This window comes from Silene latifolia, chromosome 3, assembly GCF_048544455.1.
Source record: "Silene latifolia isolate original U9 population chromosome 3, ASM4854445v1, whole genome shotgun sequence".
Lineage (NCBI taxonomy): Eukaryota > Viridiplantae > Streptophyta > Magnoliopsida > Caryophyllales > Caryophyllaceae > Silene > Silene latifolia.
In genome coordinates, this window is record NC_133528.1 from 99496509 (window position 1) to 99523875 (window position 27367).

At 40.8% G+C, this 27367-nt stretch overlaps 2 non-coding genes across 2 annotated transcripts; one reads left to right on the plus strand and one right to left on the minus strand.

Annotated features, from left to right (window-relative positions):
* Window positions 1–8457: 8457 nt before the first annotated feature.
* LOC141650884 (small nucleolar RNA R71) lies at window positions 8458–8564 on the minus strand. Its single transcript, XR_012546894.1, has one exon. It is a non-coding gene; the product is annotated as a small nucleolar RNA R71 (small nucleolar RNA).
* Window positions 8565–24198: 15634 nt separating this feature from the next.
* Window positions 24199–24305, plus strand: LOC141650585 (small nucleolar RNA R71). The gene has a single exon (XR_012546609.1). It is a non-coding gene; the product is annotated as a small nucleolar RNA R71 (small nucleolar RNA).
* Window positions 24306–27367: the final 3062 nt, after the last annotated feature.

Sequence of the window (27367 nt, forward strand, 5' to 3'; positions counted from 1 at the left end):
TTCAATCTTAAACTTATGGAAAGAGATTTTAATCTCTAACTCATTCATTTTTATAATGATGCGTAGCAATGTCATTATTTAAATGTGAAATCCCATTTAATATACGTCCGTCTCAAAATACCCTTTTCGGAAGGAGGTTTAACCATTTTATTTTCATAATGAGGTTAAGTAATGACACTAGCGTGGTTAACAATTAACTTAGCTCTTGTAGACATCGGCATATCTTTCTTTGCAACTTTTAATCATAAATCTCATTTATATTCCAGGATGCAACTTTGTTTCATTTAGGCTCTTAAGTAAATATCAATATTGAAACTCTATTTATATCTAGGTCATAAACTAGCAAAATCTCTTGTTGAGACTTTTCTTTAGTCATTATCTTTCAAGAACTTTCTTTTGGTCTCCTCGTGTAGTTATCTTAAGAACATATTCTTTTGATTACTTCACTTGGTCTCTTTGTCATGTAGATCTCATCTACTCAAGACCATATATCTCATATATTCATGTATACTATCTATATTGGTATACAAATCATTCTTCCTTTCGTAGATCTCATTTACTCAAGCATACAAATTATTCTTTGTATTCTATGTGTCTTTATTTTTCTCCCACTCTATCTTTAGAATAAATACACTAGATATTCAAAGATAGCAAATGAGACACAAATAATGATTTTGAAGTAGAAGGAGGATTATCTCATAGATTGACTAATAGATTTTAGATTTGATGAGTGTCCTTGGTAATTGACATTTCTTTAGGAGAGTTCATCAACTCAATCATCACTTTATAATTGATCATACACAAGCTTCAAGCTTGTGGACATATAATGAATCTTATCATTATAATTGTCTATGGGATCACTTTAAGTAGATGTTCATACGTTTCTATGTGCAAGCATATAAAGACGAATTTTTAGAACAAACAAATACGATAAAAGGGGTGACTTGGGTTACAAGCCAAGTCACGAAAATCAAAAATACAACCATTGTTTAAAAGGATCAACCATTTCCATGTCGAACACGGAAATCAAAATAGTTCCAAAAATCCGAAACACAACTTAAAATAAGACAATAATAAAAGCCAAGCTTCATTGGTAGCTACTCCCAGCTCCTTCATGATTTCTGAAGTTTTCTTCTCTTTTCCCTTGTCTTTGCTTGGAGGAGGCCCTATTTACAATAAAAAGGGGATACATTATCACAACTATGTATCAAAATACCATAGTTGAATTAGAAACATAAAAGAAAGGATAGACATTTACCTACTGGAGTGATCTTTCCAGCTTTGATGTCACCAAGATACTTGGAACAATTCCTCTTTCAATGTCCAACACCATTACAATAATGGCATTTATCAAGAGGACCCTTCTTGGTTTTGGAAGTGCTAGCTTCAAAAGTCCTAGCCTTGGTGTTCATGGGAGCTTGCCTCTTACTCTTTTTCCCATTCTTCTTGAACTTCCCCTTGCTCTTAGTGCTTATATTAAGCACATCTTTAGGTGGGTTAACATTTAGCCCCATGTCTCTTTCGGCTTGCACAAGTAACTTGTGCAACTCTTCAAGAGACACGTCCTTGTCTTGCATATTTAAATTCACCCGGAATTGTACATATGCTTTGACTTTGGATAAGGAGTGAAAAATCCTATCAACAATGAGCTCCTTGGGGATTTCAAACTTTTGAATTTTCAATGTCTCGACTAGCTCCAACAATTTGAGCACGTGAGGGCTAACCTTTTGGCCCTCCTTGAAATAGAGATCAAAGAATGCCGAGGCCGCCTCATATTGGACAATCCTCGGTGCTTGTGAGAACATTGTCACATGTTTGGAATAGATTTCATAAGCGGTGCCCATTTTAAAGGCTCTCCTTTGGAGATCCGCCTTCATAGGAAAAATCAACACATTTTTCATAGCGGCGGACTCTTTGTGGTAAGCCTCATATGCATCCCTAGTGGCGGCACTCGACCTAGCATTAGGTTCGGGTGGAGAGGCCTCAACGAGGTAACGAAGCTTGTCGTCACCTTGAGCGGCTAATTTGAGTTGGGCATCTCAATCGGAGACATTTGACCCATTCTTTTCAAGTTTACAACGATCCATGAAGGATCAGAGCCATGAAACATTAGTGAGAGTGGTGGCGTTGGTGTTTGATGCGGCCATTTGTTATGAGAAATAAAAGTGGTCTACAAAACAAAAATAGAAGGAATAAAAACACTTGTCGTTTTTAAATAATAATAATACTCGTAAATTTTAACTTAAACAAGTTTTATTGCATTTATCTAGTGACCTCTACCCAACTTGATAAATGATTCCAAGACCCAAATTCATATTAACTTGGGCACGGTGTAGCCGATTCATCCCTTAGCAATATAACTCGGTGGATTAACTCTTTAATTGATTCTACTTTTAGAACTCTTGGTCGATAAAATTACATTAATATTTATCTTTAGCCCAAAACACATCCGGCTATGGTCGAGAATACTTTTGTTGAGTTCAACCCAAATTTCGAATAAATGTGTCCATGATCCAAATTCACATTAACTTGGGCACGCTTTGGCGATACAACCCTCATCAATATGAATTCAGTGGATAGACATTTATCACCCACTTCCCCTATGTAACAAGGTTTGTACCTCGGTGTGGCCGAGCGCACTCCCTCACGAAATAGGTTTTCATGGTTTATACTTTTTGGTAAGGCTAAGTCTCAATTGTTTACTTTAGCGAGAGGTCATGTCAATTTATTATCTATCACGTTTTAAGTGAACTAAAGCGGTGAACTACGATAATTGTAATTCCCACGGCCGATAAACTCGATTAAAATGCATGTTTAGTTATGGCGATTTAGCGATGTATGCAACATATAAATAAAATGCAAAGCATAAAAAATAAAGTCCTAGTATGGCCTTCCTAAAATAGTAAATCTAATAAACTATTAAAAATTCGGAAACCAACTCCTTTGGTCCCTTGAACTTCGGTCTTGGCACGCACTTCAAGGCAACACTTTCTTGATGGACCGTCTTCTCGAATGGCACCGTCTTCAAGGAACTCCGGAATAATTAAATTACCAAATGAATTACATAATTTCCTATTATACATTTGTAATGAAATAAAAATAAATCTATTAAATTACAAAACGGTGATACCAGATCACAATAATTACAACCGAATCGATATTCCCATATATTTCGGGTAATACCAATTAAAACTAAGGCCATACTAAGTAAAATTACATAATTCAAAAATTACATTAAATTAAAATTACAATCATAAATAAAATGCAGCATTATAATATGTATGAGCATGCTAAATTTTATGCTAAATGGCCTTTTAAGAGCCAATATCGTATATTTATCGGTTTTCATGGATTTGCGTGATTTAACTTATTAAAATCACAATAATTAAATAAATTCATATTTATGTACAAGTTAATTACCCTAGCCATCTTAGGACTCAAAACTGAGTCTTCACTAACATTTTGACAATAATTAAACTTGATTTCTTAATATTGTTCATAAATGGACTCAAAAATACAAAATTATGCTATAAACTTCAAATTAAATTATAAAAATTTCAAATAATTTCGAAATTTGAAATTTTAACTCATGAATATTCTGGAAAAATACCATGACACTCATAATGTTCAAAAACTTAGGTTAAAAATTTCGAATATTTATCGAGAAAAAACAATGTTGCGGTTTATCGGTTTTAACAAATATGACCATTAAAATATGAGAAAATTTATTTTCATCAACTTTTCACTTTAAGATCTGAAATATATGATAAAATGCAACATGTGACGTTTTTCTTTAGTCATGAAGTATGTTTTAGCATTATTACTAATTTTAGTCACTATTTATGTGATTTTTCATCAAAAATTCATAAATCATGCAAAAAGACTTCACTATAGCCAAATATTTTACACACATCTTGTAAAATTGTATTTGACAACATACTAAATTTCCATGACCAGGTTCGAAATATAACTCATATTAACCTATTTACCCATTTAAATACGATTTTAAATCATAAAATTCATATTTCGAGCAAAGCAACTTATTTTAACATGAAAATTTTCAGGCCATTAGTAGATAATATATGTGAAAACATATCCAAAAGTCACTGAAAAATTCGAAGTTTAGCTATTTTTCGTCCAAAAATGACATTTTTCTCATAAAAATCACATTTTAATGCCAATAATATATAAAATAAACAATAAAATCCATAAATAAACCAAAATATCCCTAAAATCACGTAGGACCATAAAATTTTATCATGCAAAGTTATTTATAGGTTTATTTTCATAAATCCAAATTAATTAGGTTTGTATGTTAATCTTATTTCTCGGGAAAACCATAAACCGATTTGCATGCAAATAACCTAAGGCTCATGATACCGCTTGTTAGATTCATTAATCTTAAAATTTTACATATTCATATATGAATTAATTTATATAGTCATGAAATAAATACAAGATTTTATGCATGCAAACATAAAACAAAGTAGAGAAGAAATCGTCATTTCTTACATTTGTGTTTCGGATATTTGGGCACCAACAAGATCTCCTTCTTGTTAGTTCTTGAGCTTTCCAACAATGGATGAACAAAGGTTCAAATTCGATCCTCTCCCAAAAGCATATACCCAAGGAATACCCTTAATAACCAATATTATTATGAACTAATAATAATATTAATCTTACTAAAAATGACACAAAATGTAATTTTGTTCTCTTGTATTTTTCGGCCAAGAGAGGAGAGATTTGTGAGGTTTTTATTTATCTAAGTTTTCCACAAAAATGTAGAGAGTATTATTTTCTTACACTAGAAAAAATATGTTGAAGTAGTTAATAATGATAGAAAAACCATTGGCATTTTCTAGCTTGAAAAACCGGTTGGGAGTGGGGGAAAGGAGCCAATGCATGAGCTTATTTTTCTACCCAACAAATAATAGGTATGCATGGCTAGATAATAGGTTTAATCATAATTTTTTCAATTAAAAATAAAAACACAATATAAACGTTATTCCCCTCCAATATTTCGGTAAACTTAACATAAAATGGAAGGTCCATTTTATTTTGTCGTTTGTCAATTGTGACATATGTGACATGTTACTTGACATGTGAAATTGTAATGTATTTTTAACATATTAAAAATCAACATATTAATAAAATATGTCATATACAAAATAAACTAGTAATTCGTAATTATTTGTACCAAAACGGTTTATCAAATTAAAAATTACAACGTCTTGTATTTATAATAAATTATTCATTCAATTTCAATTGTTTCTTAAACAATAATTTTATCTAAGTAATAAAACAATTCAATTACTTAGACCGTATCTAATTTAATAGAATTACAATAAGACACGTTAATCTTACTCACAAATCATCCGTCAATTTTAAGCAATTTAATTAACTCGTATCGGTATACGATTAATTAAATAATCAATTAAGAGTAATTCCCTATAGGTATGACCTAAGGGGATCAACTGATCACCACGTCGCACGACCAGTAATGTCAAACTCTAGTCAGCCAATCATTACCGTTATGTGTGGACCAGTTGACTGTAAAATATTACATCCCACATGTATTCTTAAAAATGAGATTTAAACATGTGATTATTATGATCGACAGTTGTGATCGCATTATTGTTGGAGGACACATATTCCAACAAGAATGATCTGAGCTTACGTGGCTGATTGATCAACCACGTAGGCGTCGAAAGCAAAAGCGTGGTCTACAATACAAAGAGAAAAGAGAAGGGTGGACACTCGCGTGCCAAATATGGAGACCGAAAGTCTCTATTTATACTAAACACACGAAGGAGTTTAGGAATGGCACGGATACGGAAACAAATCACGGAAATATTTCGTAAAGTATGAAAAGAGGGCTGGGGAAGAGGCGCAGTAGCCACTACGACTCTTGGAAGAGGCGCAACACCTGCTGCGTCATTTCCCTAGAGGTTTCCTCCTCAACAAGAAAGATTTTTGCGTTTTTTTAAGGAATTTCGGTAGTTATACACTGATGTGACTCATATTTGAGCAAATTTAGTCCCCGAATTAGCCTCGTTCCTATGATTTATAGTGCATAATTGGGTCATTTACTATTTTTAGTTTCCCATTTTGCATATTCTTTGAGGTTTTGTTTCCTTGGTAGGAGAGGAGTGCAAACCTTGCATTTTCACAGCGAAATGGAGCTAAATTGATCGCATTCAATGACCAAAGCATCAAAGGGAAGACGATACTAGAAGGCCTATGTAGATAATAAAGTAGATTGGGCAATGATGAAAGGATCCTTGCATCCTCAACAAGATCCCCGCGGATTGTTGAGGAAAGAAGAGAAGAGAAGTGCATGACTCCCAATCCGAGCGGATTGCAGCCAATCCGAGCGTCTCCCTGCCGAGCAATCCGAGCGTCCCGATGCTAAGACGCTCGTCTTGAAGCCAAGCAATCCGAGCGTCTCTCCCATGATCCGCTCGGATCCCCTTACAGACTCCACCGTGCCAGCTCCCTAGACGCTCGGGACGAGCATATCTTCGTGGGACTAGCAAAACGGAGATGCGCATCTCCTTGGAGAGGTGCATTTCCTCAAATTTTCTTAAGGATCTTAATATTCATTTAAGCCGTTAGTAACCCTAATCTTTGTATCTAATCATTAGTATAAATACCCCTTTGTACTTCCTAGATTAGCATGTCATCTCAATACAATCTTAGGCCTATCTTAATCTTGTCTTAATCTTGTAATCAACTTTTAATCAAGTATTAATACAAATCTCATTTCTTAATCTTTCCTTAATTTCTCTATTGTTCATCATTTATTTTGGGTAATTAGAAGATTATTTGGGTTTATTTGGAGGATTGACAACCTTCCATCAATCATCAAGTACTTCTATTATTCATTGCTTTATTAGTTAGAATCATCTTCATAGGTATAATTCTCTCTTAATCCTTTTTAATTATTGTTAATCATTTTCTTTTGTTCATCATGTTTTACCTTGCTTGTATGATTGACAACCATGTTAGCATGTTAAACTTGATAATGAGTGAGTAGTTTCCTTAACTAGGGTTAATGGGGAATTAGGGGAAACCAACATGGCATTGATTCATGCTTAATCTAATATGTTTTCATAATTAATTTGCTTGCTTGTTGTGATTCTAACTTATGCACATGTTATGTTTGATGAAATGCGAGCCTATGAATCCTTGCATTTTTTACCCATCACTTACCTTTTCAATGAGACTTGTAAGATATAAACCAACTCGAGTCTCATAAGACCATGCATATAGTTGGATAGGAAGGATTAAGTCGACTTGTAGGTGTTGTACAATATAATCGATTCGGCTTCGGGACCCAAACCTTCTTAGGGATTGTAAGATATACACTAACTCGATCCCATCAAAACAATAAGTGCTTGCATCTATTAGAGAATATGTTTGTATGATCAAATCCCATGAATCTCCTATGAACCCATGACACCCTAGTGCTTTTAATCAATTGTTTACATCTCATTTTAATCATCTTGCTTATTTTCATTACTTTATTTACATTGTTAATTAGTTTAGTTGATCTCCTACCTCAACCCAAATTGTGACACCCCTAGACACAACCATTTGCAATTGAAAATCCTACATCAATACCCGTCCCTTGGGATCCGACCTTTACTTACCTCTTTAATAAGAGTAGAGTAGTTTGTGAAGTTATAAATATTGTTTTGGTCAAGGTAACTTTTGACGACGAGTAACAAAACCGAACCAAAAATGGCGCCGTTGCCGGGGACGGTGTTAACTTGATTTGATTTTCTTTAATTGTTTTTAGTTGTGTCTTTCTTTACCTTGGGGAAGTTAAACTCCTCAAGTTCATTCTAATTGTTTTCGAGTTGTTTGATATTTTGCATGTATAAGAGATCACGAGGTAACTTGTTACCCATTGATCTTGAAATTGAAAGAACTTTGACCAACAATAGAAGACTTGCTAGAAATACTTTGAGAGGTATTGGTGAGATTGTGGACATTCAACCAAATAATATTGAGTTCATCAACCCTTTTGCAAGAGAAGGAGAAGATAACCCAACACAAAACCAACCACAAAATCAACCCACAATGCCTAAACTTTCATCACATTCCGTACCAACCGAGGAGAACCTACCAAATGGTACTCCTACCCCACAACATTTAACCGGTAAGTTCATTGCAAAATCCGCATTTATACAATTGGTTGAGAGAAGTCAATTTGGGGGGATGCCTAGTGAAGACCCTCATTCTCATATGGAGACTTTTTGTGACTATTGTGATGCGATTTCTCAAACCGGAGTTACTCAAGACGAAATTCGATGGGTCTTATTTCCTTTTTCTTTGATTGGTTCCGCGAAACAATGGTTGAAAAGCCTAGATAAGGCTACTCTTGGTATTGACTCTTGGAAGAAATTGGCACTTGCTTTCTACAAGAAATTCTATCCTCCGGAGAAGACTAACATGTTGAGAGCCCAAATCACCGGGTTCAAACAAAGGGACGAGGAATATTTGTATGAAGCATGGGAGGGATTCAAAGGAACTTGTCACTCATGTCCTCATCATGGACTTAGTGAGTGGTTCTTGGTACAACAATTTTTGAATGGTCTTTATGAATACTCCCGAAATATTCTCAACATGGGATCAAATGGTATGTTCACCGAAGTTGATGATAATCAAACATGGAACAAGTTTGAGGGAATGGCGGTCCATAACTCACAATATAGTAGACCACGGAAGGCTACTAGAGGAGGAAAGCATGAGGTGGACTCTATTACTCAATTGGGTGCTCAACTTAGTGCTCACATTGACACCATTAATTTGAAGTTTGAGAAGGCTATGGCTAAACTTTAAGAGGCCTCCAAATCACCCAATCAATATGTTAATGTTATGGTAGCATCATCATCAATTCCATGTGGAGTATGTGAGAGTTGTGGAACTTTGGGACATGACCAAAGTGAATGTAGGGGAACAAGTGAACAAGTGAATGTTTTCCAAGCATACAAGAGTGGCACCCCTTATTCCAACTATTACAATGAAAACATCAAATTCCACCCCAATCTTTCATACAAAAGTCAAAATGTTCAAAGCCCTCAACAAACATACACCCCACCTACAATGAGAAACCAAGCTCAAAGACCCTTTTACAATCAAAACCAAAGTTATCAAAATCAACCTTCATACAATCAAACAAATGACCAAGGTTTTGATGTTCAAAAAGTGGTCCTCCAAATGCAAAAGAACCAACAAGAATTTTTCACTCAAATGCAAAAGGATAGTCAAGCAAAAGACATCACCATCAACAACATACTAGCTCACACGAAGATGTTGGAAACCCAAATGTCTCAATTAGCATCTTCTAGTTCACAAAGACAAAAGGGGCAATTACCACCTCAAGGTAATCCCCCAAGACATGAGTCGGTGAGTGCCATCCATTTGAGGAGTGGTACAAGGTATGAAGGGCCGAAGAGGCCCGTTGATGAAGATGTTGTGAATGCTAGTGACAAGGAAAGAGTTGTTGAAGACTCTAAGAAAGAAGAAGAACCCACCACCATTCAAGAAGTTTCAAAGGAGAATGAAGAGAAGGCTAAGGAGAAAGAGCCTATTGTGATTCGGCTTCCATTTCCAAGTCGTCAAGCTAAGCCTATGTTTGATGAACAACTTGGGAAGTTTATGGAGATTGTGAAAAATTTGGAAGCCTCAATTCCATTTACGGAATTAATCAATCACATTCCGGCCTATGCGAAATAAATGAAAGATATTCTTACAAAGAAGAAATTCATCCGGAAGCTTGAGACTATTGCTTTCACTAAGGTGAGTAGTACCATCCTACAAGGAAGTTCACCTCCAAAACTAAAGGATCCGGGATGTTTCTCTATTCCATGCACCATTGGCGATACTACAATCAACAAAGCTCTATGTGACCTTGGGGCAAGTGTGAGTGTCATGCCATATTTGGTGTTCAAGAGGCTAGGAATGGGAGAGCGCAAGTGCACTAATATCACACTCCAAATGGCGGATCGATCAACGAAGACACCTTTAGGGGTATGGGAGGATGTGCCGGTAAGAATTGGCAAGTTCTTCATCCAAGTGGACTTTGTTATTGTTGACATGGAGGAAGACTCCAACATTCCTATCATTTTAGGAAGACCTTTCTTACACACCGCGGGAGCGGTGATTTACGTGAAACATGGAGAGCTCACACTCGAAGTGGGAGATGAAATAATAACTTTTAATCTTGACAAGACAATGAGAGCTCCCTGACTACATGGGCCATGTTTCATGGTTGATCATTATAGCCGAGAAAGTGATAGGAATAAGTTGGCATCTCAATGCAAAGAACAAGCTATGAGTAAAGAATCACCACCTGATGGGGCATATTCTGCACCCGCTGACCAAGTCAACATATTGAGCAAGGTCAAAGATATCCACAAGCAAGTCAACGACTTAGACGACCCCTAAACGCAAGCACTGTCGGCGGTCTCTTGTGCCTCGGCTGGGACAACTAACCAGCCGGGGCACACATCCGCGAACTCATATCCAAGACTCCTCGGCGGCGAGTCAACAGGGCCCGCCGGCCTGCCATGGGTCCCTCGGCCGAGTGTAGATCAGTCTTTCCACCTGCTAGCCACTTGGCCACTTAGCCACTACGTGACAAAAGGTGAAAGTCTATAAATACTCCTCAACTCTCATTGAGGAGGGGATCCACAATTTAACCTAAGAATCACTATTCATCTGGTAATATCTTCCTTATCTCTCTACAATATATTCTTCGCCAAGTAACAACAACTTATCTCTCTAAGTTTACTGACTTGAGCGTCGGAGTGAGTTCGCTCGGTCCAAAGCCGAGCCCTCAGTTTGTTCACTGTTTCAGGAGACCGAAAGGAGGATTCACCCAAGAGACGTCACTCTACAAGCACGGGTGGTAACAAATAACTGCTCTGGAATTACACCCGGAACAATTGGCGCCGTCTGTGGGAAGAGACTAGAAGCTAGTCACATTCATTCCCAAACAAAAAAAAACACAACAGAAACCCACCCGAAAAGCTAAGAAGATGTCGAAACAACAAGAGGTATTCGTGACTGACGAAACCGAATTCTACCAAGATGATACCGTCCACACCGGAGTTGCGCGACCCTCCACCGGCCGGTAATTCAACCGGAGTACGGGATGCCAATAATACCAGATACGCCGCCGCCTTGCCAACCAGGTCACCATCATGGGACATGTGGTTGATGCGGTGGCGAAGCTACTCCTGGACCTAATTGGTAGTACGCCGGCTCACACTGTCACACCGACAAGAGCGGCGGAACCCGTCCAGGAGACCAGAGCCCAAAATGTGACTCCAAGAGACTTGAACGGAGCACTGGAGGAAGTTGGCCCAGTCAAGACGCAGGGGGAGCCCAGAGTGCTAGTGGTAGACCTGAGTCCTTCCCGCACTCGCGGGAGGACGGCGTCGCCGCAGCACCGACGAGGCATGCCCCAGAGGAGTGAAAGAAGTCCGACTCGCCAGAGTCGGAGAAGAAGTCCGACTCACCAGAGTCAGAGAAGAAGCCCGACTCACCAGAGTCGAAGAAGAAACCCTTCCCGCCACGGGGAGAGGAGCCGGACTAGGAATGCGAGGAGCCGATCGCCGCGTGTCGTTCGACACGTGGTCAGACAGCCCCTCAGTGCCTACGTCCTTGAAACCACCGTGCCAACCAAGCTAAAGTTGCCGGCGTTCACATACAAAGGGGATAGCGACCCCACCGACCATGCCGAGGCCTTTGAGTCGTACATGTCGGTGTGGGAACAACCCGATGAAGTCTGGTGCCGAGTCTTCCCAACGACCTTGCATGGGATGGCTCAGAGTTGGTACAAGGGGCTGCCCGACAAGCTCGGTATACTGTTACGCCGACCTAAGGGACGCCTTTTTAGCCCAGTACTCTTGCAATAAGAGGAGGGCCGTGGAGACATCGGATCTCCTGACTATCAGACAGGAGGGGAGCGAGTCTCTACGAAGCTATGTGAAGAGGTTCGACGCCAAGGTTCAACAGATTCGAGAGCTGAACCCGAATGGCGGCCTTGCGGCGATGAAAAGCCTCCTAAGGGGAGACTTAAAAACGAGCTCATCAAGTACGGAGGTGCGGGCCTAGACGCCGCTAGGAAGATGGCCGACCAGGCCATCAAGGTGGAAGACTATCACAAGACTGGGTAGGCCACGGCGAGGTGGGCACTCGAGAGAAGAAGAGCCACCGGGAGGACAACCGGATGAAAGACGCCGTGACAATAATAGGTCACGTTCTGACAAGTCTGCCAGGAAACAGAACTCGGCGGGCGCCGGGGGAAGTTCGGGACCGCACAACCAAAAGCGGTACAATGATCACACCCCCCTGGTCGTATCGGCCGCCGAAGTCTTCGCCCTGAGCAAAAACGAGGTTCGAAGTGGGAAAGGCCCCTGTGCCGAGAAGTGATGGTGACACGAGCCGATCGTGAGTACCACGGCCACACCGGTCACTTAACTGACAACTGCCGGCATCTGAAGAATGTCATCGAAGAGCTGATCCGAAAGGGAAGCCTCGGCAAATATGTTGCCAAAGGTCAAAAGACTGACGTCGGCGGTTCAAACAAGAAATCCGTCTTTGAACGGATAGGAGTGATCCATGTTGTTATCGGGGGCAACGAGAACGGTGGGTCCGCTCATGGGCACAAACGACACCGAACGAGCCGATCGGGCCATCAACTTTGTGCCCAACACGGCGGCTCCCGCTTCCAACATCCCCGATATAACTATTGGGAAGAAGGACTACGAGGGAGTCATCGCCCCACACAACGACCCACTTGTAGTCCACTTGGACATAGCCAACCACCTGGTGAAGAGGTGCACGATTGACACGGGCGCCTACACAAACATTATGTACGGCGAATGCTTTCTCAACCTCGGTCTGAAGGTTGAAGACTTGAGCCCCCGCACCAACCCGTTGTACTGACTTTTTCGGGGCCGGCTGGTACCCCTTGGGTCAATCAGTGCCGGTGAGGTTCGGCGAGGGAAGTGCGGCCAAGAATGTTATGTCTGAGTTCGTGGTCATTGACGGCTCGTCTGCCTACAACGTTCTCATAGGCCGAGTCACCCTGTGTGAGGCCGATGCAGTAATGTCCATCCGGGCTCTGACATTGATGTATGTCTCGGACCGGGGGGAAGCGCATAAGCTCATCTCAAAGAACGAAAAGGACGAAGTGGTCAATGTCCAAGTGTCCGCCAGAGGGTGCAACATGCAATCCTTCAAAGTGGCGAAGAAGTCAGAGAAGGGGAAGAGCCCATCCTTGCAACAGGAGGGCGAACGCATGGATACCACCGTCGGCATGGTCGAAGGAGCGGAGACCGAGGAGGTGGAGATTGACCCGAGCCGCACCGTAACTATCGGTGTTAACTCGGGAGCCAAAATTGAGCCGCTCTCCTAGACCTGCCGAGGAAGAACAAAGACGTCTTCGCCTACTCAGCGGCCGAGATGCCAGGCGTGAGCCGGGAGGTAATTGTTCACAAGCTAAACGTACTCCCCACCGCTCGCCCTGTCAAGCAAAGGATGAGGAACTCCTCAGCCGAGAAGGATGAGGCCATCAAAGCCGAGGTAGATAAATTACTAGCGGCGGGCTTTATCATGCCTTGTACCTATCCTGAGTGGTTAGCTAATGTTGTAATGGTGAGGAAATCATCGGGGTCATGGAGGATGTGCGTGGATTTTACCAATCTTAATAAAGCATGCCCCAAAGATTGCTATCCCTTGCCTCGAATAGATAGTTTAATCGACGCGACGGCGGCAGCTACACTATCTTTGAGCCTGCCGGACGCCTTCTCGAGGGTATCATCGGTGTTCATGGCCGAGGAAGACATGCCTAAATGCGCATTCATCACTGCTAACGGCACATACATGTACAAAATGATGCCATTTGGTTAGAAGAACGCCGGTGCAACTTACACAAGACTGGTGGACAAAGTGTTCCAAAATCAAAAAGGGCGAAACATTGAGGCTTACGTCGACGATGCTATTGTGAAAAGCAAGTCGACGGCGAGCACTTAGCCGATTTACACGAGACATTTTGTTCACTAAGGAAATACAAGATGAAGCTCAACCCAATGAAATGCAACTTCGGTGTCGGGCGGGTAAGTTTCTCGGCGTACTTGTCGGCGCCGGGGGAATTGATGCCAATCCGGACAAAGTCCGAGCAATCCTAGACTGCCGGAGCCAAGGAATCGAAAAGAGGTTATGATGCGACCGGAAGGATGGCGGCTCTAGCCCGTTTCATCTCTCGGTCGGCCGACAAGAGCACCCCATTCTTCAAAGTGTTGAAAGGGAATAAGGACTTGGTGGGGGAGGAACAGAGCACGGCTTTCAAGCAACCGAAAGCTCATCTTCGACTCTCCCAACCCTGTCCGGGCCGATCTTTGGGGAGACGCTATATCTGCATACATAGCGATTACCTCGACCACGGTCGGTCCGTAATCGTCGAGAAGAGGACAAGCAGAAGCACCCAATCTACTTTGTCACCATACATTGTTGCCGCCGAGAGAAATTACCCGCGATTGAAAAAGCGGCCTTTCTTTGTCGTCGTCGCCGCAAGGAAACTTAAACCCTACTTCGACGCACATCCCGTGACGGTCTTAACCGATCAACCATTGGAGAAAGCATTAGCAAAATTTGAGCAATCCGGCAGGCTCATCAAATGGGCAGTAGAGCTATCCGTCTTCGGCATTCAATACAAGCCGAGGCCCTCGATAAAGGGACAAGCACTTGCAGATTTCCTAGCCGAGTGCACATATCAAGAAGAGCAAAACCCCGGGGTATGGGAAGTGTACACTGACGGGTCCTCCACGGCGAACAGCTCAGGAGCCGGCATCCTTATCATCAGCCCAAACGGGGACGAGTTTGAGTATGCCTTGAAATTCACCTTCTCGGCCTCAAACAACGAATCCGAATACGAGGCGGTGATAACCGGAGTCGAGCTAGCTAGAGCCGCCGGGGCAGAGCACATCATTTTAAAGACAGATTCACTACTAGTGACTAATCAAATCAGAGGAGAGTACGAGACTCGAGACGACGGGATGGTAAGATACCTGGAAAGGGTAAAAGCTGACACTTCTAAGTTGAAATCTTTTCAGATACAATGCATTCCCAGTCGAGAACAACCGAGCCGACGCTCTCTCAAAGCTTGCCGGTTCGACCATCAAGAATGTCACCAAACCGTCTTTGGTGGACATCGGGAATGCCAAGAGCATTGCGAGGCCGTCGGCATGGTGGGTAACATAGAGACCGAGACGACGTGGATGACTCCGATAATGAAATACAAATTGACAAATGAGTTACCGGAGGACCGCAGTCTCTCGCAGAAAATAAGAAGGATCGCAGCAAGGTACTTGGTATTTGAAGGGGAATTGTACAGGAGGTCCGTGATAAGGCCACTCCTGAAATGTGTCGGCCCGGCCGACGCGAGAGCTATCTTGTGAGAAATTCACGAAGGCATCTGCGGCCATCACATGGGGGCAAGAGCACTAGCCCACAAAGCACTCCGAGCCGGCTACTTCTGGCCCACCATGCTTGCGGATTCCAAAGCCAAAACCAAAAAGTGCAACAACTGTCAAATGCACGCTCCGGTGATACATGCACCTTCCCGAGACCTGCAGCCGGTACTCAATCCCCTTCCTTTTGCACAGTGGGGGATGGATCTTGATCGGAGCCATTTGGTGTTCACAATTAAGCATATGTGGTCGTTGGTCAATGGTCGATACAAAACACAATTTATACTTCACAAACAACTCTACAATTAGTAAAGAGGCAAGTAAAGGTCGGATCCCAAGGGACGGGTATTGAAATGAAGATTCTATTGTAACTAGCGGTGTCTAGGGGTGTCACAAATTGGGTTGATGTAGAAGGTTACTAAACTAAAATAGCAATGAAAATAAACTAACAAGATAAATAAAATGAGGGTGTAAACAATTGATTAAAAGCACTAGGGTGTCATGGGTTCATAGGGGAATCATGGGATATGATCATACAAACATGTTCTCAAGTTATAAGCAAGCAATTATTGTTGTGATGGATTGAGTTGGGTTATATCTTACAATCCTAGGAAAGTTTGGGTCCCGGAGCCGAATCTCTTGGATTGTACAACACCTACAAGTCGACTTAATCTTCCCTACTTAACACATGCATGGTCTAACAAGACTCGAGTTGGGTTATGTCTTACAAGTCAAGTTGAAAGGATAGAAGATGATAGTAAATGCAAGGATTCATAGGCTTAGCATTTCATCAAATATAACATGTGCATGCATTAAGATCAAAACAAGCAAGCAAATAAGATATGAAAGCATATTAATTTAAGCATGAATCATTCCCCATGTTGGTTTCCCCTAATCACCCATTAAACCCTAGCTAAGAGACTACTCACTCATTATCATATTGATCATGCTAGAAAGGTTGTCAATCATACTAACATAATGAAACATGATGAATAAATGAAAGTAATTAGCAATAATTAAAAAGGGATTAAGAGATTATACCTACTAATGATTCCAATAATAAAGCAAGAATAATAGAAGTACTTGAATCCTAGATTGAGAGGTTGTCAATCTCCCAATAATAACCCAAATAATCTTCAATTACCCAAAATAAAGTAAGAACAAGAGAGAGATTAAGGAACTAAAACTTGGATTAAAACTTGATTAATATTTGATTACAATATTGAAGAGAGATTTGATTGATATTAACTACACTAATTATTGATAAGAAGAACTTGCTCCTCTAATTAGACTAATGGGGTATTTATAGTGAAAATTAGGGAGGATGCATTAGGGTTAACTAAGGGCTAAACTAGTAATTACACTTTTAAGTTGAGCAAGGAGCCTCCGGGATTGTCCGAGAGAAGGGCTTCTTCATTTCGTAGCTTGAAGATCGAAACTGTGCTGTGCTGTGATCCGTGCGGCTGGGAGTCGGGACGGCCGGATTTGGGATGGACAATCCGAGCGGATCAAGGAACAAGACGCACGGACTGGGCATGGGCAATCCGAGCGGATTCCTGGTGAGGACGCTCGGACTGGCGAGGACGGACGGATTCTCTACAATCCGTTCGGATTGTAGCTCAGCAGCTTTCCTTCTTCTTTTTCTTCCCTTTTCTTCATGAATTCCTTGGGGATTTCCTTGGGGACTCAAGGATCCTTTTCTCAACAATGCTCTTCTACTATGCTATGTACAAAGGCCTTCTAGTCTTGTCTCTCCTTGATGCTTGGTCATTGAATATGATCAATTTAGCCTTGTTTTGCCATGAAAATGCAAGATTCTTACTCCTTTCCTACCAAGGGATCAAAATCTCAAAGAATATGCAAAACAAAGAACTAAAGATAAGAAATGACCCAAATAGGCACTAAAAAGCATGAAAACAAGGGTAATTCGGGGGCTAAATATGCGCCAATTATGGTCGCATCAAATATCCCCAAACCGAACCTTTGCTCGTCCCGAGTAAAGAGGTGACAAAGACTAGGACCAAAACTAACCTAACCTAATAATAATAGCCGATATGAGACAATTAGCGGGTCTCATTCCGCCCCTTCAACTCACAACAAGACAACCATGAGGTAGGATGCCTTCTTGCAAGGCAAGGTGGGTCTTGCCAAAATGGCGACACATCCAAACATTAAGCACACAAAATCAAGTAATGGATGCATCTACAAAAAGAATAGCCACTTTCCTCATCTAAGTGGCGGAAATTATCTATAAGGGAAGCAATTCAAGGGTACACAATCCTTCATAGATGCAATTTGTTCAAACTACTAAGCCTAGAAGGATACCAATAAATCACCTCCAAAAGGTGTCAAGCTAGGGTACCTTTGTCCTCAATCGTTAAATGCTTTTGTCAAGAATAGACTCCCTATGGTGTTAGAAACACTGGAGGATCGCGGAATTCCCCCTCTTGCCTAGACAAGAAGAAGGGTCGTCCCCTCTCTACCATGCACAAAAATGGATACGATGGATAAAGGGATCGATAGATATTTGAGTTTCATTTTGGGAGTTTGCTTTCATTTTTGTTTTTCCCCCCAATTTCTTGTGGCATTTTGACTTTTTGAGAACACTTTCTTGCCATTTCTTTTTGATTTTTGGCATTTCAATACTTGACAACTTTTTTTTTTTTTGCATTTTCTTTTTGAACATTTTCAAAGTCACCCCAATTAGTAACGAGGGTGCCTTGTATTTGAAGTTTTAGGAGTTCTATTTTTGCTCCTCTTTTCTTTTGATGCATTTTTGCAAACTTTCTTTCACTTTTCATTTCATTGAACTCAAATTGATTTCTTTTTGTTTTGTGCCCATTCCCTTTGATGACAAAATATATGGTAGAACATGGATGAATGATAGATGTATGCATGGTTTCAAGGGTCACCTTGGAATAAACGGTAGCCAAGGAGTTATCACACCACAAGGTACTCTTGACTCGGCCTTAAACCATGGGTCAAAGGATACTAGCATGACACATCCTAGGGTGTTTTACAAGTATTCTAACAAGCAAAGTCTTAAGAATAAAAAGCATCTACTAGGGCCTATATACACTTGTCAAGCTTCCCAAATAGACGGTTTCGCAAAATTTTTCTAACATGCAAACTACATGCCATGATGCAACTAGCATATATACATCCTAATGCAAATGATTCTACCAACTAATATGCCATATAAACTAAATGCAATCCTAAGTTCACATTGTTTTACCACATCAATCACAATAAAGCCACATAGTCATTAACATAAAGAGGAAAAAGGAGATTGGAAAGATCATACCATGCGGTCTTCAATATCCTCATGTCTCGGATGTGGCGTAGTCAATCAAAGTGAACAAGGATAAACAAACACAATATATACAAGACAATATATACAAAGGAAATGAACTTGTTTTTGGTTTTTCAATTTTCAAATTTTTATGATTTTTTGAAAATTTTCAATTTTTATGGGTTTTTGAATAAAAGTTAAGTGTTAGAATTCCCATCCCCACACTAATATGGGCATTGTCCTCAATGGCCAAAATGATGGAAATTATGCAAAGAATGATGCATGATTTCTATACTAAATGCAATTCTACACTAAGCTATACTACATGATGCATGGTTTTTGTTATGACGGAGAGGATAATTTAAATTACCTCCCGTTGCGTATGCATTAACTTCCCCAAACCAAGCAAGACACTATTGCTAATGTCAAAGCATGGGGGAGTTCATGCACATGCTATGCTATGCATGAGACTAGATTGTCATTTTGGATTTTACAAAAGTGGGAACAATAAAGAACACCTCAAAGGAACCGAGGTGTGAGTCCTTTGATGTTGCTAGGACTAAACCAACAATGATCAAAATGAAAATAAAATACAAAGAGATATAGACAAACCGTGGGAGAGTAGGAATCTCCAAGGCTAGTCTTCCATCATGCTACTATCATCACCACTTCCCTCATGAGAAGTGGTCACATTGCCACTTTCCTTGGCACTTTCTTTTTTTGCTTTCTTCACCATCATCTTCCTCATCATTATCTTCACCATCTTCACCATCTCTTTCTTCATCCCCACTTGCTTCTTCCTCAATATTATCATCAATCTCCTCATCATTTCCAACAACCTCATTGTCTTCCACCACGTCCCTAGATGCACCCGGAAACAAGGCTTCTCTATCCGCCCAACTAGGCAAAGGACAAGATGGATCAAGGAGTCCTTGCCTAGCTAGATGTAGGAGGGGAGGATATTAAGCCAAATAAGCATTCTTCCGATCTTCATAAGCTTGCTTGTGCATGGTTTGCATAAGAAGAGTTACATAGTCTTTTCCAATTTCAATTCCTTGTGGTTTGAACTCTTCATAATCATAGGGGTAAGGTGGTATAACAATGGAAGAGGAGGGGGTTTCATGATCACCCTTTTGTTGTTGAATGATGTACTCGGCTTCTTCGGATAGGGAAGTAAATAGTTGGTCCGGTGGACACTAAGACGGCAAATCTTTGCGGGTAAAGTGAATGATCGAGCCTCACTTGTAAGCCACCCATACTTGGTATCAAGGGAATTGTGAACAACCCACTTAAACTTGTTAATCAAGGTGGACATATCAATAAGGTGGCCACCATCCTTAGCCTTGTACTTGCTATCCTTATTGAAATTAGGATCAAAGTGCTTGGCTAGGACCGTGACAAGGCCGGCATTAACAATTACGGTTTGACCCTTCTTCCCACTATCTATATGGAGCCATCTATCAACCAATAGCCTCAAAGAATTGTAAGGCTTGGTGTGAATTCTTCCAATATTCAAAGTTGATTCAAGGAGAATAAAATCGAGTCCCGTGAAATGATTGGTGTCTTTCCTAGCAATTATGGTATTTCCCACAACTTTGTGCCATATTCTTATGCCCGGATGATGGACCAAAAGAGCACGACAAGCTTTAAAATCTTCAAATTTCTTCCCGGAGATTGCCTCCCAAAGAGGCTCGGGATCATACTTCCCATATTGCTTATAGAATTTATGTTCATCGCTAAGACCCAAAATTGCACCCAATTTCGGAAAGGAAATGCGTCTACTAGTGTTAGCTAGACGAAACTCAATATTTTCCCTATTCTCAACTTTTGTCACTTTTAAAGAACTTAAGAATTCCAAGACAAGGGAGGGGTATGTTACTTCCTCCATTTCAAACAATTTCTTTAAACCCATGGCATTGAAAAAGATTCTTGTTTGTTCAAGAATACCCAACTTCTCTAAAGCATCTTGGCATATGAATTTGGTGGATTGAATTTGTCTCATAGCAAACTTGACAAATGTATTTCTATGGGAGTCGGAAATGAATGTTACCTCCGGATAATGCAAGAGTTGATTAATTACCGGAGTAGAGGGCGATGCTTCCATAGGAATTTGTTGAGGTGGTTGCCCTTCCAAGCTTGGTGTTGATACCACCATTGCCAAAGCCTTCTTCATTTGTAGAGCTTTTTGCCTTTGAGAGAGAGATGTAGTCTTTGGTGCCTTTGTTGCCTTTGCCTTTGCTTTTGTTGCTCCCTTTGTTCTTGCCATTTGATGAGCTAACCAAGAAAAAGATCAAAAATCTTCATTTTGTAGAATGCCCAAATCGATTTTGAAAGTGAAAGGCTTTGCCTTTATGAGAACAAAAATCAATTCAAAGGTGAAGATTTTGTTCTTGGTTTTGATTATTAATGAAGGTGGAGTGATTGATTTGTTATTTGAAAGATGGTTTGATTTGATTTTGGTGAGTTTTGTTGAGGGTTTTTGTTTTTGAGATGGAGAGGATGAGGGTTTTGATGTTATGGGTAGTGTTTATGAGTGAATGAATGAATGAATGAAGGTGGGGTGGGTATTTAAAGAACTCGACAATATTAGGACGCAGGGGCAATCCGCTCGGATTCTTCAGCTTCAAATTTTCAAAAATCCCGCCTAGAGACGGGCGGATTCTGGGCAATCCGCTCGGATTCTGCTGAGGTAAGACGGGCGGATTTCTTGCAGGACGGACGGATTCTTGTCCAGAGATTTTTCTTTGTTTTTCTTCAGCTGCAAGACGGGCGGATTTTCTATAAGACGGACGGATTCTGTGAGACGGGCGTCTTTCCAGGAATCCGCTCGGATTCTTCAACAGTCAAGAATTTTGCAGTTTTCAGCTCAGCCCAAGACGGGCGTCTTCTCAGCAGGACGCTCGGATCCTCTGCAGACGGGCGGATTCTCAGGAATCCGCTCGGATTGGTCCTTGTGTACACGGATTCAGGTCCATCCGTGCACCAACGCATTCCCTTATCATTCTTTCTTTCTTTCTTTCAAATCTTGAGTTCTTCATTGTGGGGGCACTACTAAGGCATGAATAGCCTAGGCAATTGCCATCCCCACACTAAGGTAAAGCACTACACATCAATTAAAATCATTAGTCCCTCCCTCACTTCTCTCTTTTCATGACAATTATTTTGATCAAAGTAAAAATAAATCCAAAAATGACAAAAATGCAATGCAAAAAAAAAAAATTAAATGTAAGTTAGGGAGTTAGAAATATTTACAAGTGGTGGTTTAGGGAGGACTCCACCAAACTCTCATTCTTGATGAGATGTCAAGGAGGCATGTTCAAGGTGTTGTTGATGTTGCTTAACACCTTGAAGAAGTAATCAAAAGCTTGTTCATTGTTATGGTAGAGGTCCTCAATAGACCGTGGTTCTTGTTGTTGATCATGATCGATGGCATGCCCAATGTAGGGATTAAAGATCCCTTCAAATTCGTCGTCCCAAAGACCACAAACTTCATTGAGTTGATCATTGAAAATCTCTTGCTTGGATGGAGACAACTCTCCCAATTTCTTCTCTTGGCCAATGAGGCCATCATCTTCTTCCTTGGTTGATTTTGATGAGCTTTGCAAGCTCTCCTTGTCACAATTCACTTGCTCTTTGAATGGAGCATCTTCAACTTTCTTCCTCCATTGGAGTTCCGATTTCTTCTTCTCATCTTTTCGGCTATAATGATCAATCATGAAACATGGCTCATGCAAACGAGGAGCTCTCATGGTCTTGTCAAGATTAAAAGTTATGCTTTCATCTCCCACTTCTAGAGTGAGCTCTCCATGTTTCACATCAATCACCGCACCCGCGGTGTGTAGGAAAGGTCTTCCTAAGATGATTGGAATGTTGGAATCTTCCTCCATATCAACAATGACAAAGTCCACCGGGATGAAAAACTTCCCAATTCGCACGGGGACATCTTCCCATATCCCTAATGGTGTCTTCGTCGATCTATCGGCCATTTGAAGAGTGATATTGGTACATTTAAGCTCTCCCATTCCCAACCTTTTACTTACCGAGTACGGCATGACACTCACACTAGCCCCTAGATCACATAAGGCTTTGTTGATCGTTGTGTCGCCAATGGTACACGGTATTGAGAAGCTTCCCGGATCCTTTAACTTTGGAGGTGAACTCCCTTGAAGTATTGCACTACTCACCTTAGTGAAGGCGATAGTCTCAAGTTTCCGGATCGACTTCTTCTTTGTGAGGATATCTTTCATGTACTTTGCATAGGCCGGAACGTGATTGATTAATTCCGTGAAAGGAATTGAGACTTCTAAGTTCTTCACAATTTCCATGAACTTTCCAAGTTGATCATCAAATTTAGGCTTGGCTTGACGACTTGGAAAAGGAAGTCTAATCACAATGGGCTCCTTTTCTTTGGCTTTGTCTTCATTTTTCTTTGAACTTTCTTCTTTTGACGATTCCCCTTCTTTGGGACCTTGCACCACAACTTCATTCTCACTAGCTCTCACAACTTCATCCTCAACTTGCTCCTTCGGTGCTTCATATCTTGTACCACTTCTCAAGTGAATGGCACTAACCGTTTCATGTCTAGGGGGATTACCTTGAGGTGGTAATTGCCCCTTTTGTCTTTGTGAGCTCGAAGATGCTAGTTGGGTCAATTGTGTTTCCAACATCTTGGTGTGAGCTAGAATGTTGTTGATGGTGGTGTCTTTTGCTTGGCTATCTTTTTGCATTTGGGTGAAAAATTCTTGTTGATTCTTTTGCATTTGAAGGACCGCTTTTTGGACATCAAAACTTTGGTCATTGTGGTGATTGTATGGATTTTGATTTTGGTAACCTTGGTTTTGATTGAAAAAGGGTCTTTGGTTTTGATTTCTCATGGGTGGTGGAGTGTATGTTGTTTGAGGGTTTTGGACATTTTGGCTTTTGTATGAGAGATTTGGATGGAACTTGGTGTTTTCATTGTAAAAATTTGAATAAGGGGTACCGCTTTTGTAAGCTTGGAAAGCATTGACTTGCTCGGTTGTTCCCCTACATTCACTTGAGTCATGACCTAAGGTTCCACAATTCTCACATATCCCGCTTGGGATTGATGAGGATGCCGTCATGGCATTGACATGATGCTTTGATGATTTTGAGCTTTCCTCAAGTCTAGCCATAGCTTGTTCAAACTTCAAGTTGATTGTGTCAATGTGAGCACTAAGTTGAGCACCCAATTGAGTAACGGTGTCCACTTCATACTTTCCTCTAGTAGCCTTGCGAGGCCTACTATATTGCGAATTATGGACCGCCATTTCCTCAATCTTGTTCCATGTTTGATTGTCATCAACTTCGGTGAACATTCCATTTGATCCCATATTGAGAATGTTCCTTGAATCTTCATATAAACCATTCCAAAATTGTTGCACTAAAAACCATTCGCTAAGTCCATGGTGAGGACATGAGCGACAAATACCTTTGAACCGCTCCCAAGCTTCATACAAAGATTCTTCATCCCTTTGCTTAAAACCCGTAATTTGAGCTCTTAGCATATTGGTCTTTTCCGGTGGGTAGAATTTTTTGTAGAAAGCTAGAGCTAGCTTCTTCCAAGAATCTATTCCAAGGGTGGCCTTATCAAGGCCCTTCAACCATTGCTTTGCGGTGCCGATTAACGAAAAAGGAAATAAGACCCATCTTATTTGGTCTTGAGTCACGCCCGTTTGAGAGATAGCTTCACAATAATCACAAAATGTTTCCATATGAGAATGAGGGTCCTCACTAGGCATTCCCCCGAATTGGCTCCTCTCAACTAGTTGGATGAAAGCGGACTTGGCAATAAAGTTTCCGGTAAGATGTTGTGGGGTAGGAGTACCATTTGGTAGATCCTCCTCGGTGGGTATAGAGTGTGACGAGAATTTAGGCATTGTAGGTGGATTTTGTGTGGTATTGTTTAATGGGTTCTCTTCTCCTTCTATTGCGAAAGGATTGACAAACTCACTAGTGGGTTGAACAACTTCACCAACACCTCCCAAATTCCTCCTAATAAGTCTCCTATTATTCGTCAAGGTTCTTTCGATTTCACGGTCAAAAGGTAACAAATCTCTTTGTAACCTTCTAGACATGCAAAATATCAAACAACTCAAAAACAATTAGAACAAACCTTGAGGAGTTTTACTTCCCCAAGGTGAAAAAGACACAACTAAAAACAATAAAAGAAATCTTAAATCAATTAAACACCGTCCCCGGCAACGGCGCCATTTTTGATCGGAGCCATTTGGTGTTCACAATTAAGCATATGTGGTCGTTGGTCAATGGTCGATACAAAACACAATTTATACTTCACAAACAACTCTACAATTAGTAAAGAGGCAAGTAAAGGTCGGATCCCAAGGGACGGGTATTGAAATGAAGATTCTATTGTAACTAGCGGTGTCTAGGGGTGTCACAAATTGGGTTGATGTAGAAGGTTACTAAACTAAAATAGCAATGAAAATAAACTAACAAGATAAATAAAATGAGGGTGTAAACAATTGATTAAAAGCACTAGGGTGTCATGGGTTCATAGGGGAATCATGGGATATGATCATACAAACATGTTCTCAAGTTATAAGCAAGCAATTATTGTTGTGATGGATTGAGTTGGGTTATATCTTACAATCCTAGGAAAGTTTGGGTCCGGAGCCGAATCTCTTGGATTGTACAACACCTACAAGTCGACTTAATCTTCCCTACTTAACACATGCATGGTCTAACAAGACTCGAGTTGGGTTATGTCTTACAAGTCAAGTTGAAAGGATAGAAGATGATAGTAAATGCAAGGATTCATAGGCTTAGCATTTCATCAAATATAACATGTGCATACATTAAGATCAAAACAAGCAAGCAAATAAGATATGAAAGCATATTAATTTAAGCATGAATCATTCCCCATGTTGGTTTCCCCTAATCACCCATTAAACCCTAGCTAAGAGACTACTCACTCATTATCATATTGATCATGCTAGAAAGGTTGTCAATCATACTAACATAATGAAACATGATGAATAAATGAAAGTAATTAGCAATAATTAAAAAGGGATTAAGAGATTATACCTACTAATGATTCCAATAATAAAGCAAGAATAATAGAAGTACTTGAATCCTAGATTGATAGGTTGTCAATCTCCCAATAATAACCCAAATAATCTTCAATTACCCAAAATAAAGTAAGAACAAGAGAGAGATTAAGGAACTAAAACTTGGATTAAAACTTGATTAATATTTGATTACAATATTGAAGAGAGATTTGATTGATATTAACTACACTAATTATTGATAAGAAGAACTTGCTCCTCTAATTAGACTAATGGGGTATTTATAGTGAAAATTAGGGAGGATGCATTAGGGTTAACTAAGGGCTAAACTAGTAATTACACTTTTTAAGTTGAGCAAGGAGCCTCCGGGATTGTCCGAGAGAAGGGCTTCTTCATTTCGTAGCTTGAAGATCGAAACTGTGCTGTGCTGTGATCCGTGCGGCTGGGAGTCGGGACGGCCGGATTTGGGATGGACAATCCGAGCGGATCAAGGAACAAGACGCACGGACTGGGCATGGGCAATCCGAGCGGATTCCTGGTGAGGACGCTCGGACTGGCGAGGACGGACGGATTCTCTACAATCCGTTCGGATTGTAGCTCAGCAGCTTTCCTTCTTCTTTTTCTTCCCTTTTCTTCATGAATTCCTTGGGGATTTCCTTGGGGACTCAAGGATCCTTTTCTCAACAATGCTCTTCTACTATGCTATGTACAAAGGCCTTCTAGTCTTGTCTCTCCTTGATGCTTGGTCATTGAATATGATCAATTTAGCCTTGTTTTGCCATGAAAATGCAAGATTCTTACTCCTTTCCTACCAAGGGATCAAAATCTCAAAGAATATGCAAAACAAAGAACTAAAGATAAGAAATGACCCAAATAGGCACTAAAAAGCATGAAAACAAGGGTAATTCGGGGGCTAAATATGCGCCAATTATGGTCGCATCAGATCTACTAGGTCCATTTCCAACGGCTTCCGGAGGAAGAAAGTACTTGATCGTCGCCGTTGACTACTTCACCAAATGGGTTGAAGCTGTAGCGGTACCTGCCAAGACCACGGCGGCCGTAAGAAAGGTAATCTGGGAAAATGTCATAACTCGTTTTGGGTTACCCCAAGTTATGTATTTGACCACGGCCGAGAGTTTTGGAGTGACACAATAATGAACTGGTTGGAAGAACTTGGTATCAAATTTGCATACTCCTCCGTCTGCCACCCACAGAGCAACGGACAGGCAGAGGCAGCTAATAAAACAATCCTCAACGGTTTGAAGAAGACAGTTGAAGACCTAAAGGGAAGATGGGCCGATGAACTACCCGGCGTCCTGTGGTCCCTCCGGACCACGGAGAAAGAAGCAACGGGGTACAGTCCATTCCACTTAGTCTACGGATCCGAAGCAGTCCTGCCAATTGAGGCAACGGTGCCGACATTCAGAACGGCCGCCTTTAACCCGGTTGAAAATGAGGAAGGTCTAAGAGCCTCCCTAGACCTGGTCGAGGAAAGCCGAGATACAGCACGCCTCAACTTGGCAGTATACCAAAACCGAATG